At 46.1% G+C, this 13,206-nt stretch overlaps 1 long non-coding RNA gene across 3 annotated transcripts; it reads right to left on the minus strand.

Annotated features, from left to right (window-relative positions):
* Positions 1–9,930: 9,930 nt before the first annotated feature.
* LOC109774398 (uncharacterized) lies at positions 9,931–12,707 on the minus strand. Of its 3 annotated transcripts, XR_005756070.1 has the most exons (5): positions 12,283–12,707; positions 11,935–12,120; positions 11,113–11,546; positions 10,593–10,809; positions 9,931–10,241 (listed from the first exon to the last, which is right to left on the minus strand). It is a non-coding gene; the product is annotated as an uncharacterized lncRNA (long non-coding RNA). The 3 variants fall into 3 exon arrangements; XR_006663460.1 differs by lacking the exon at positions 9,931–10,241 and having other exon boundaries at positions 10,408–10,809; XR_006663461.1 differs by lacking the exon at positions 9,931–10,241 and having other exon boundaries at positions 10,408–10,809; positions 11,935–12,130.
* Between the last annotated feature and the right edge of the window lie 499 nt (positions 12,708–13,206).

Raw genomic sequence — 13,206 nt, forward strand, 5'->3', positions numbered from 1 at the left:
ACCATCAATGTCGAAAGAAAGGCAAGCATTTCAAAGGCGAGGCAGATCACCGGAAGAAGCCCGCCATGCGTACCGGTGATCACGTACTTGCTATGGTCAATGATTTACACGTAATCTTTGGAAAGGGTCCCGGCGGACTAGCTGTTCTGAATGACGCTGAGGGACACGCACCCATGTGGAAGAAGAAATCTATATTTTGGGACCTACCCTACTGGAAAGAGCTAGAGGTCCGCTCTTCAATCGACGTGATGCACGTGACGAAGAACCTTTGCGTGAACCTGCTAGGCTTCTTGGGCGTGTATGGGAAGATAAAAGATACACCTGAGGCACGGGAGGACCTGCAACGTTTGCACGAAAAAGACGGCATGCCTCCGAAGCAGTATGAAGGTCCTGCCAGCTATGCTCTTACGAAAGAAGAGAAAGAAATCTTCTTTGAATGCCTGCTCAGTATGAAGGTCCCGACTGGCTTCTCGTCGAATATAAAGGGAATAATAAATATGCCAGAGAAAAAGTTCCAGAACCTAAAGTCTCATGACTGCCACGTGATTATGACGCAACTGCTTCCGGTTGCATTGAGGGGGCTTCTACCGAAAAACGTCCGATTAGCCATTGTGAAGCTATGTGCATTCCTCAATGCAATCTCTCAGAAGGTGATCGATCCAGAAATCATACCAAGGCTAAGGAGTGATGTGGCGCAATGTCTTGTCAGTTTCGAGCTGGTGTTCCCACCATCCTTCTTCAATATCATGACGCACGTCCTAGTTCATCTAGTCGACGAGATTGTCATTCTGGGGCCCGTATTTCTACACAATATGTTCCCCTTTGAGAGGTTCATGGGAGTCCTAAAGAAATATGTCCGTAACCGCGCTAGGCCAGAAGGAAGCATCTCCATGGGCCATCAAACAGAGGATGCCATTGGGTTTTGTGTTGACTTCATTCCTGGCCTTAAGAAGATAGGTCTCCCTAAATCACGGTATGAGGGGAGACTGACTAGAAAAGGCACGCTTGGAGGGGGGGACTCAATAATATGCAGGGACGGATATTCTTGGTCTCAAGCACACTACACAGTTCTACAGAACTCTACCTTGGTGACCCCGTATGTCGATGAACACAAGAACAGTCTGCGCTCCAAACACCCGGAGCAGTGTGACGACTGGATTACATGTGAACACATCAGGACTTTCAGCAGTTGGTTGGAAACACGTCTCAGAGGTGACACCACTGTTTGTGATGAGTTGTACTCGTTGTCCAGGGGACCATCTTCGACTGTATTGACTTACAAAGGATACGAGATAAATGGGAATACATTTTACACGATCGCCCAAGATCAAAAGAGCACCAACCAAAACAGCGGTGTCCGCTTTGATGCAGCAACCGAGAGGGGAAAGGACACATATTATGGTTACATAATGGACATATGGGAACTTGACTACGGACATGATTTTAAGGTCCCTTTGTTTAAGTGCAAATGGGTCAATCTGTCAGGAGGCGGGGTACAGGTAGACCCACAGTACGGAATGACAACAGTGAATCTGAACAATCTTGGGTACACTGACGAACCGTTCGTCCTAGCCAATGATGTGGCACATGTTATCTATGTGAAGGACATGTCTACCAAACCGAGGAAAAGAAAAGATAAGGAAGCGAATACATCATACGATGAGCCAAAGCGCCACATAGTTCTTTCAGGAAAAAGGGACATTGTGGGAGTGGAGGGCAAGACAGACATGTCTGAAGATTATGAAAAGTTTCATGAAATTCCTCCCTTCAGAGTCAAGGCTGACCCAAGCATCCTGATAAACGATGAAGATTATCCATGGTTACGGCGCAATAAGCAAATGACACAAGCGAAGAAAAAGTGAAGACTTTCTCCCGCAACTATTATGATGATACCATGCCAACTTTGTAATAGACGAGTATAATACCATTGTCCGTTTTGTACAAGAAGTGCATCTAGTTTTTGCCGTAACCCTCTCAACTTTCTTGCACATGCTATGTGGATGAAATGATGATACCATGCCAACTTTCAACCTTTTCAGAGTTCATTTGAAATGCTTTTCAATTTTAGGGTCTTATAGCTCAAAATAATTAGTAAATGCATGAAAAATAACAGGCCAAAAATTAAAAATTATGCCACCTACTAGGCCACCACAGCCTAAATACGATTAGAAACCCATCCATGGGCCAGGATTCAGGCCCGCAGAAGGCCCAGTAGGCCCACAGGCATGTACAGAGAGGTTAGGCCCGTAAGCCTGCTTTAGAGAGGAGCTCGACAGCTCAGGCGCACCACACCTTATAAACAGGTGCGGCTCTCTCTTAGCTAGCAAGGTGGGACTAAACTCACCACCACGCCGCTGTACAAGGCCAATGGTCCCGGTTGGTGGCACGAACCGGGACCAATTCCACCCTTTGGTCCCTGTTGGTGCCACGAACCGGTACTAATGAGCCTGTGGCCCCACGAGCACCTTTAGTACCTGTTCGTGGCACGAACCGGTAATAGAGTTTCTTACTAAGCAGTTTTTTAGTCCCACCTCACTAGCTGAGAGGCACTAGGAGCGGTTTATAAGCCCTGAGTGCAGAGACGATGAAGAAGAGGCGCAATGCTCACGTTGCTTAGCTTCAAGCCTTGAGGAATAAGGTAGACTGCATCGAGCTATGTGCAGTGCAGTCTACACTATTCCGAAAGGTTTGAAGCAAATCAACGAGCATTGCGCCTCTTTTTTATTTTTAATCATTAAAAGCAAAAAGAATTTTCATAAAGAACTTTTTTGATAGAAACTTTAATAGCAAAAAGAATTATCATAAAGTAAAATAAATAAGTAATTAGAAACAAAATAAAATAAAATAAATAAGTTTTTTGTTGTAAGTAGAAACAAAACAAAATAAATATAGCAAAAAAGAAAACAAAAAAACTAAATACAGCAAAAAGAATTTTCATAAAGAACTAATGGCACTAATAGAAAGTTTATATTTTTTCTAAAACTAATGGCACTAACAGATAGTTTATAATTTTGCTGACCTAAAAGCAAAAAGAATTAAAAAATAAAGCAAAAAACAAAAGAAAATAAATAATGCAAAAAACAGAACCAAAAAACTGGAATTTTTTAAAAAAAACTGCCACCTATTGGGCCACCACGGCCTGAATACGACTAGAAACCCAACCTGGGCCAGGATTCAGGCCCGCAGAAGGCCCAATAAGCCCACAGATAGCACAGTGTGACATTAGGCCCGTAAGCCTGCATTTGAGAGGAGCTCGAGACGGCAGCCACAGTGGGGCTTATAAACCACTCCGAGCCCCTCTCAACTAGCGAGGTGGGACTAAACTTTTGGCCGCGGGCAGCGCAAGGCCTTTGGTCCCGGTTGGTGGCACCAACCGGGACCAATGCCCCCCCTTTAGTCCCGGTTGGTGCCACCAACCGGGACCAAAGGCCGCCGCTTCCCGCCCTTTGCGCTGCTGAAAAGGGACCTTTGGTCCCGGTTGGTGGCACCAACTGGGACTAAAGGGTGGCATTGGTCCCGGTTGGTGCCACCAACCGGGACCAAAGGTGTGCCTACATAAGCCAACACTTGGGAAATTTTCAGATCCCTCGCCAGTTGCCCCCGACGCCGCCAGGCTGCCCGTGCTCGCCGTCGCCGCCCGCTCCTCGTCGCCGTCGCCCTTGCCTCGACGGGTCGTCGCCCCGCGCCCTTGCCTCGACGGGTCGTCGCCCGGTGCTCGTCGCCGTCGCCCTGCCCCCACGCGCCGCCCCGCCTCGTGCTCCCCTGCTCGCGCGCGCCGCCTCGGCGCCCCGAGCCCCTGCCCGGCCCGCGCGTGCTCGCCGGCGCCCTCGCCGCCCCCGCCCCGTCCCGCCCCCGCGCGCAGGCGCCCTCGCCTCCCCCGCCGTCGCCATCGTCCTAGCCGCCCCCGCTGTGAGAGCCGCCGCCCCGGCTCTGTTTTTTTATTAGTTTAATTGTTTTTTGATCATATATATATAATGTATATGTGTATGTATGTGGCTATATGTTTTTGTTCATATGTGGCTATATGTTTTTTTATTTTTATTAGTTTAATTTTTTTGTTCATATGTGATGTATATGTGTATGTGGCTATAATGTATATGTGAACAAAAAAAATTGTATGTATGTAGATGTTCAAAATGTATGAATATATATGTCAAAAATATTCTTTTGTTCATAGAAAGTTTTTTGTTCATATATAGAAAGTTTTTATATATGACAATGGATATATATATTCGATATATATGAGAAATGATGATCCATGAAAAAGTTTTATATATGCAAAAGTTACAATTTTAGAAAAGTTTTATATATCTAGCTAGGAAGGGAAGAAGAAGAAAAAGAAGGATAGGAAAGAAGAAAATAAGAAGAGGAAATAAAGAAGAAGAGGAGAGGAAGAAGAGGAGAAATAAATAAGAAGAGGAAAAAAGAAGAAAAAGAAGAGGAGAAGAAGAAAAAAAATAGAATATTCAATCCTCTCCTCTATTCCTTTCTTCTTCTCCTCTTTTTATTTCTTCTTCGTTTTCTTATGTTTTATCGGGTCTGTCGTCGTCGATATATACCCCTCCCGATAACTTCAACACGAGGGGGGATAACTTCAACACGAGGGAGGGTCGATATACCCCCTCCCCGATAACATTATTTTCCCGTGTATATATGTCGTCGTTGTCGATATAACCCCCTCCTGATAACTTCAACACGTGGGGGGGGGGGTCGATATACCCCCTCCCCGATAACATTATTTTCCCGTGTATGTATGTCGTCGTTGTCGATATTACCCCCTCCCGATAACTTCAACACGAGGGGGGGGGTCGATATACCCCCTCCTTGATAACATTATTTTCCCGTGTATGTATGTCGTCGTTGTCGATATAACCCCCTCCCGATAACTTCAACACGTGGGGGGGGGTCGATATACCCCCTCCCCGATAACATTATTTTCCCGTGTATGTATGTCGTCGTTGTCGATATATATAACTCCCTCCCAGATAACTCCGACATGATGGACGGTCGATATGTATACCCCCTCTCGACCGTGATAACTTATACCACGGGAGCACCCCCCGGCCCTCTCGCTCGACCAAAACTCTCGAGGACACCCAAACCCTAGAAAAAAACGACGTCGGTCTCCTACCCCCTTCGCCGCGCCCCTACCCTTGAAGCGTTGCCTAGGCCACCCCAAACCCGGAATAAGCTAGGTCTAAGTTTGCACTAATATATCCACCTGCTGTCATGTTTGTGTAATAATTGCCATGTTGTAATATTTGCAGAAACAATGGAGCACGGACAAGATGAGCAAGCAGAAGAGGTGTTGGGGGACATAATCTTAGCCGGAGGTGATATCTTGTCGTATCTTAACGACAATGATGGTCTGGAAGAACAGGGTGAAGAAGCAGGCTACGGTGATCGAAGAGTGGAGGAGGAAAGACATGATTATGATGGCTCCGGTGACCCAATGCTGGTGCAAGAAGGAGCCCGTGGTGACGGCTCCGATGACCGAACAGAGTCCGGCCAGGTAAATATATTAGTTAAGCCTGTGCTGACTAGCTAATTGATGCATTCATTGTTTTGGTATATACACATATTAATTAACACTCGTCTTTCTTCTTTTTTCTAGCTCTCCGGATCGAGCACAACTTCGATAAAGAGACGAGGCCCGAAGAGAAAGTTGCGCTCCGATGAAAGGTTTGAGATCACAGCAATCGCGCGCGACGGCCAACCGATTGAACCCCTCCGGACAAAGGATGCATTTGCTGCTCAGTGCGGGGTTCTAGTTAGGGACAAGATCCCGATCAGCATCCACCAATGGTATAAGCCTAAGAAGGAAGACTCTGAGGTGTCTTATGTCAATGATATGCAGAAAGATGATCTTTGGACTGAGCTGAAGGCAAATTTCACCCTACCGCCAGAGGAGGATCCAGAGAAGCCAGTTATAGAGCAATTAATCAAGTCTCATGCTCTTAAGAAGATGGCAGACCTATTCAGGAGGTGGAAGAATGAGCTGAAAACGTTTGTCGACAAAGAAGAGACACCAGAATTCGTCGGCCGGTATGAGAAGATCAGAGATCACTGGCCCGCATTTGTGGCCCACAAGACATTGGAAAAGAGTAAGAAGATGTCAGCGACAAACAAGAAGAATGCTGCGAAGAAGAAGCTTCACCATCGCACGGGGTCAGGTGGCTACCTCAAAGCCCGACCTAAGTGGGCCAAGTCTGAGAGGGATCTGCTTGATAAAGGGATTGAACCAGAGACAATGAACTGGCCAGACCGTTGCCGGACTTGGTTCTTCGGGGCTGGCGGAACCTTGGACCCTGTATCAGGGAGGTGTCGTTGGACGGACGAGCAACTTGCAATACCCGTCAAGAAGCTTAAGCACTATATCGATGCAGCGCAACAAGGGACGTTCGTTCTAGACAGAGAGAACGACGAGCTCACAATGGCCCTCGGGAATCCTGAGCACCCTGGACGGACACGAGGCACGCCAGGCTCCGTTCCGTGGAAGGCTGGTTTTCCGGACGCGGGCGGTTACAAAACCCAGGAGAGGAGGAAAAAAGTGGAGCAGATCCAAATTCAGAAGCTGCACGAAAGGGTTCAAGCGCTAGAGGAACGAGACGGCAATCGAGATGCCGAAACTACCCCCGAAGCTACACCGCCATCTCAGCGGAGAAGCAGCGTGGCTTCCACCGAGCAGCTTCAGCTGGAGCATGCGGCTCCTGCTAGCTACCCCGTGGATGCTATCACGGAGTCTCAACATTGCCACCTTATGGCGGAATGGCAGAACTTCAAAGTCAAGGCGGCTGTTGGCTCTGTTTTACCTCCAGAACCCGGCGCAACCTACCACTGCCGGCCGATTCCAGAAGGATATGCTAGGGTGATGGTGGATGAAATAACGGAGGGATTTGAGGACCTCCAGCTTGACCACCCTACCGGTGAAGGGGAGACTCGGCTGGGTTTAGCTCTGAAGACTCCGTGCCTATGGCGGAAGGAGCTCATCAAGCTTCCGAACTGGACGGCTCCGGCGAGTAAGGGCACTCCGCCTCCTCCTCCGCCGAGTGATCAGGGCACTCAGCCTCCTTCTCCGGCGCGTGGCGGCACTCCGCCTCCTTCTCCGCCAGCGCCGGCGCGCCAGAGCAGCCAGCCTCCTCCTTCTCCGCCTCGTCAGCAAGGGAGGAAGAGACCCGCCGCCGTTGCGGCTGCTCCGGCGCGTCGTAGTCCTTCTCCTCCGCCTCGTAAGCAAGGAAAGAAGACAGCCGCAGCCGCTCCGTCTTCTCTGCCGGCGTCTAGCAGTACAGCTGCCAGAGGCGGGAGGTAATACAGATTCGGTCCTTCTCTGAAGACTCCAGAGAAGTTACCATACGAGAGGACCGAGGAGGAGAACGCGAAGATCGTGCGAGCCGGAGTGAAGAACTTCTTTGAAGGGGTGAAAGCAAAGAAACATCCACCTCCGGAGGAGAAGGTAGATCCGGTGAAAGCAAAGCGCACTCTGGCTGCCCTGACAAAACCACCAAAGTCTCCGCCGAGAGGCAACTATGAGCGCGTTCTTGCAAAGACATATGCCGAAGCGGAGCGGTCGGGAAGTACTGTCAGTGATAAAAGGATGAAAGAACGACGAGCTGGGAAAAAAATTGCCCAGTTCGGCGAACAAGCGAACCAATCGTGCCCCCCGCTCAAGGTGTCAAAAGACATCGTCGCTAATGATCCGAGTATGGTGCCCGGTTATAGCAATCTTGGAGATTACCTGCCCGACGATGTACATTATGAAATCATGGAGGTGGACGAACACAAATACCATTACGGGAAGCCTCTCGTCAAAGATGAAAGATCTCTAAGCACGATGATGCGAAGACTACATGATTGGTACATGAAAACCTGCAGAGAGTCTGATGGGATGGATACTTTGACGCTGAGAGTTAAACCGGAGCATGACCTCGTTGGAATTGATCTGTTGAGTGTTCCATTTGAGGATTTCTTCCAGTTTTACAATCAAAAGACCCTCGATAAAACAACGATCACTTGCTACTGTCTGTAAGTAGTACTACTTCTGTCATTAAGTCTCTCTATATAGGTCAGCTCTTTCATTGCATGTATTTATACTTATCCTCACTATATTATGCAGATTGAAGATCGCCGAATTGAAGAAAAAACAAATCGGTGATATTGGGTTCATTAACACAAATCTCATAGATGCATATACAGTTGAAAAACATCCCAAAGAAGCCGAGGCCAACTTGCTACAATCGTTGGTATTAAATCAAAACAAAGATATAATACTCTTTCCTTACAACTTCAAGTGAGTGTTACTGTCTTTTGCATATTCGGTTTCCCTTATTAGTCCAGGTTATGATAATGTAATTGATGACTTATGCATGCATGCGCAGCTTCCACTATATTCTCCTAGAGATTAAGCTTGAGCAGGGAGTAGTAACCGTCTTAGACTCGAGAAGAAAAGATCCCCAGGACTATGCGAACATGACTCAAATGCTCGAGAAGTAAGTTAAATCGATCATTATCCACCATATCAGCAACTTTGTTCATTTCCTGTTTTCTTTGTCTGGCAGGGTTTGGAGAAAATTCACCTCAAAAGCTTCGGGACTGCCAAAGAAGCTGCAATTTAATCACCCGAAAGTAAGTACTATAGTAGCATGTTCCGCGCATCTCCTAGTGATTCAAGCGCTAGTTTCATCAATACCATTTAGCATGCTTGCTTATCAGTTTGATTGACCTCTATTTCTTGTAAAGTGGTTGTGGCAGGAACCCGGGAATAATTACTGTGGATACTACGTTTGCGAGTCCATCCGCTACACGACCTGTGAGCGGGGCTACACTGAAGAACAATATGAAGTGCGTAAGCAATAATATTCACAATTTTATTTTATTACCATCATTTGTGTTGAGTTTCATTTATTCATATATATATGTATTGACCCCCTTCTTCAAATTAGATGTTTCGGAAGCGGGATGAACTCCTAGCAGAAGATCGTATGCGAGGAATTCAAGAGGAATTGGCGGCATTCTTCCTTGACCACGTGATCGCTGAAAATGGAGAATACTATGTGAACCCTGTGTTCCTACAATTTAATTAGGAGATTGTATTGTAAGAGATAATTATTGTATATATGTAGCCGGTAGTGTCGGATAGATATACGAGAACTTGTTGTTCGACCAATATCTCGGAGAAGGAGAGGTGGTCGATATCACTTCTCTCTGTATGCATATGTCCATGACGATTTTCTGTTTCCTTCATTTGATTACTAGCTAGCGTGTCTACTCCTCTCCATACGTATATAGTACGTAGCGTCGACCAAGCACGGAGATAAGAGAGGACACTTCTCTCTATTAATTAGCTAGCTAACACAATATATGAAACACCTAAATTAACCCCCCAAAACCCCTAAACCACCCCCTTTAAAAAAAACAAAAACCTCAGCTCCTGCCAGCTGCTGACGCGTGGATGCCTATTGGTCCCGGTTGGTGACACCAACCGGGACAAAAGGCCCTGCCTATTGGTCCCGGTTGGTGGCACCAACCGGGACCAAAGGCCCTCCTGCCTGGGCTCCCCGCACCGGCCACGTGGACGGCCTTTAGTCCCGGTTCGTGTAAGAACCGGGACTAAAGGGCTAGGGCATTAGTAACGACCCTTTAGTCCCGGTTCCAGAACCGGGACTAAAGGCCCTTATGAACTGGGGTAAAAGCCCCTTTTCCTACTAGTGCTTCTGCAGAGAAGGCATATGTTCTTCACAATCAATGTACTAATGGCGAAAACAATGTATTAACAGAGAAAGATAATCTGATACTGCAACTATGATAATTAAGATTCTACATTACATCAAATATCAGTTAGTTCATTATTCAACACCCAGTACAGGAGTAAGAAAACTATAGACCTATAAAACATGATATTGCAATTTTTCCTTATAGATGGAACTCAAAATCTTATAAAATGACTTCGATATGCAGTCTTAATCTCTATATAATATCCGATTACAACGATATAATCATGAAGAACAATGGCTTTTAGGGCACATATTTTGATCATTCCAGCGGTAGTATGAGAAGAAAATAATCCTTAAGAAGAACCCAGTACCAATATTAGAAGTTTTTGTTTTCCAGAGTTTGAATTACTAATTGGAAGCACCCTCTCCACATGTCATACCTTGTAAATCCCTAGCAGAAAAAGTCTCGCCGGCTGTGTATGCCGTTGCAGGAAAACTATGGCCCAACATCACACATTGAACTGATGATTGCTGTTAAATCGATGTGTTAATAGAACCTACTCTTGACAGAACTACAGAAGTAACCTAACGAGAACTACAGAAGTAAATATCTCTGACTATTTACTTCAACGGAACTACAGAAGTAACCTGAGTATTTACTCTAACAGAACTACGGAAGTAACCTAAAGAGAAATGATTTTCAGAAAGCATTTTTTTCTATAGTGATATGTTTCAGCAGTCTTCTGCAGCCATACATAAGTGTTATGAGGTATGTCTAAAATGCCTTCGGCCCTACACGCATACTATGAATGAATATTTGTCCATCCTACTAATATCTTAAACAAACAAATTGAAGGAATTAAGTAAATCGTCGAGCATCACCTGGCTCGGAGCACTCAGCTAATCTACAATAAGTTCAGAAATCAATATCCTTGGCAAAGGTCCATATATACGAGTTCTGGTGTATCCATCATTGTTGGGAAGGGAAAACCATAATGCTCTTAGTTTTTTCTGCTGGAAACCTTAGTTCTTCACGAGACTTGTAACCAAAACCAGTAAAAAATATATCAGCAATTGAGTTTATACCATAACCATCAACCTGCAGTTATAACAGACAGGAAATTATCATCACAATAATCGACATCACACAACTGTGCATTATTTAACACAGTGCTTGTAGCAAGCCAACTAAATTTTAAACCCTAGCCACATCGTTAAATAGTATGCATTGCCATTTCTCACAAGTATCAAAATCTATGAATACCATTATGGCGTTCCAATAGGTACTAATGTTTCAGTTCTAAATTATCCACAAAAAGATTCTAGCAAAAAATCATAGGACAATCTATAAGAAGCAGAAGAGTCTTTCTTGTAAGCGCATGTTAAGCTCGTAAGGTCATACCGATCGCCCTGGTTTTCACACCTCTCAGACGCTTCACTTGGCTGCACATGTACTCAACACTTCCACTGGAAGTGGCCTTCCTGTCCTCCTTGTAATTTCAAATCTCGGGTATGATGGTTCTGTCCGCCAGCATGCCACATTCTTCGATTTCCACCAAACAATTCACTGCAGCCTTGTAGACCTCTTCACCCCATTCAACATGTAGCTCTAATAGATCGACATCAATCTCGTAATCACACAAGTAGTAGTAAAATCTCAGAAATTATCATCTCCACCAAATGACGAGGAACGCAGGCCATGGACTGTAAAAAACTTGAGGTTCAGTCAAGATAGTGCAGAAGTACCTTAGGGATATTGGTGTTGCAGAGACGGTGAAGCTTTGCAATATTGTTGTTTCTGCAAACCTCCTTCACAAAATCAGGCGGATGAAAAGCCTGTGTACAAAGAAGCGTTCGTGAGGCCAACACAGGGATGCAGAGAGGATAGCCTTCGGAAATGAAAGAACAAACCGATAGGCCAAAAGACTAAGAAGGGGGCTGAGAGGAACACTGAATATGGCTGAAGAAATAACACCGAGTATGACTAAATAATTTACACTGAATATGACATATGACTGAACAAATAACACTGAATATGACTGAAGAAAAAACACTGGATATGACTGAAGAAAAATTGATAAACTGAAGAAATAACACTGGATATGACTGAAGATAAATTGATAAACTGAAGAAATAAATAACACTGAGTAACAGAGAAAACTTCCACACATTCCTGTGAGCTGCAGAGTTCAAAAAATAAAGAGCCACACGAAGCTATTCTCACCTGATTGCTTGGTCGCTCACATTCACAATTCCAAATCCCTTATCCCAAATCCATTTGATTGCTAGTAGGGGTACTGCACAAAGGCAGCGTCCATCTCCAGTGATTGTTAAATCCATCCCCCCAGATCCATTCGTCATGCTAGTTCATAATGCCAAATAAATTGCAGCACACATCACGCCCTACGATCTGCAAGAACCTTACAAAATCAATAAGTTCAGGGATGGGGGCAAGATCTTAACATAAAACGATCAAAGAATCTGCCACACGTCGCCTCAAGCCAGGGTCTCATCTACATCTAGATGCGGGCATGGGAAGAGAGAGAGGGCAGGGAGAGGAGGAAGGTAGTACCTGTGTGTGAAGGAGAGGCTGGCCTCAGTGGCGCCCGCGGTGGCAAGGACGAAGATGGTGGCTAGGCACCCTGCACGGCTGCACCACACTGTCCTCCAGCCAGGCTCCTCCTCCGGCGGGGCCTTGACGTCCTCTGGCTGCCGTCGTCCGGGTCGAGCTCCGCCTCCGGCGACTTCTTCGCCGCAAGTCCTCAAGTAGAGGGAGAGACGATGCACGGGATAGATGGCTGCGCGTTCCCCTGCTCTTTTCCTCTGGCGACAGCGGCGCTGGCTTGGAGACGTGGTGATGGAGGGTGGCGGCGGCTGTGCGAGGGAGGAAACGGTGGTGCTGACTGCGAAATGGGCCCAACTCAGTCGGTCAATGTGAATGCCCTAGTAGGATTAGCTGCACCAGATAAGCAAAGACCAACGAATAGCTGAGATAAAGCACCATATGAGGACACAAGAGGACACGGTTCTGCAGTATTTGTATGCGCGAAGGACACAAGAGGACAACCTGCCCGGCCGGACCGGGGAGATGCCACGGAGAAACGGCGCAGACCAGGGAAGTGCAAAAAATGTGGCATGAAAGGACATCGCCGGAACACGTGCACGCGATCGACCACTTGGTGGGGTGCAGAATCAAAATTGTTAAACTAATTAGTTTTAAATTCTGTACTTGTAGCATGAGGATTTTCCGGTGTATTTCAGTGAGATGTGCTCCAACGCTAGCTTGTTCCTCCAGTTCTAGACATGCAACTAACTTGTGTAAAGGAGAAGAAGTTGGTTCGGCGTTTTTGAATATCTGTGGTGGATGCACATTTTACGTTGCTGTGTGTGTTCTCATCAGGATTGCAATGCTATTTCTTTTGTGCTCACCATGCGTGTCTGGGACTGATGCGTTATGTGTGTTTATGCTCCAACTCCAAGGGAATCAAAATTTGAA

This window comes from Aegilops tauschii, chromosome 5 (assembly GCF_002575655.3).
Source record: "Aegilops tauschii subsp. strangulata cultivar AL8/78 chromosome 5, Aet v6.0, whole genome shotgun sequence".
NCBI classification, from domain to species: Eukaryota; Viridiplantae; Streptophyta; class Magnoliopsida; order Poales; family Poaceae; genus Aegilops; species Aegilops tauschii.